Genomic DNA, 743 nt, shown 5'->3' on the forward strand with positions numbered 1-743 from the left:
ATAAATGCACCTTGGGTCTTAATGAATTACGGCCTCAGTTCAGGGAAGCATCCTTCCTCAGGAATGCGCTTTGGCATGTGCTCATGTCTCAAAGATTTTGCAAAGAAGAATGGATTTAACCACATGCTTAAAACTAAGCACATGAGTGTTTTCCCTAATAGGGAGCCTGAATGTGTCTGTGCCCTTTCTGCGGTATATTTAATTGTCAGGGGGTTTACAGGCTGGAACAATCCCTCATCTTCGGTCTCTTCACTTGGGCTTTACCAGTAGGTTCATGGTGCGGTGCCTAGAGCAAGGAGAGACGGCTGGAGGATTCTTGTAGAATGTTTGCAAATGCTAAACAAACCCCAAAATTTTAAACCTACCCAAGCAGATAAAAATCTAAAACAGTAAAAAAAAAATGATCACAGCGAGGACTTAAAATCTGGTTTTTGTGCCACCCTGGAGCCAACAAGCAGATGCAGGTGACCGCCGATGCATGGGCGAAGCAAACACGAGGATGAAGCAATGGGGCCCCAAATTTGAGGCACGTAGGGTGCCTAGTGGCAAACTGATCTGTGGATAGGAGTGCCTTTTTGTCCCCAGTGCTGCAGTTACAAGTGTATTCACTTCAGTAGCAGTAAGGGTACAGTTTAACGGATTTCTGAAACACCGTTGATGGCTGTTCCTGCTGGTGCTGCCGGAAATGCTCCTCATCTGCCAGGGTGCTGTGGGAACAGGGCTGAGGAAGGGGGTTTGGGTTC

The sequence above is a fragment of the Eurypyga helias genome, unplaced genomic scaffold (genome assembly GCF_000690775.1).
Source record: "Eurypyga helias isolate BGI_N326 unplaced genomic scaffold, ASM69077v1 scaffold530, whole genome shotgun sequence".
Classification (NCBI taxonomy): Eukaryota; Metazoa; Chordata; class Aves; order Eurypygiformes; family Eurypygidae; genus Eurypyga; species Eurypyga helias.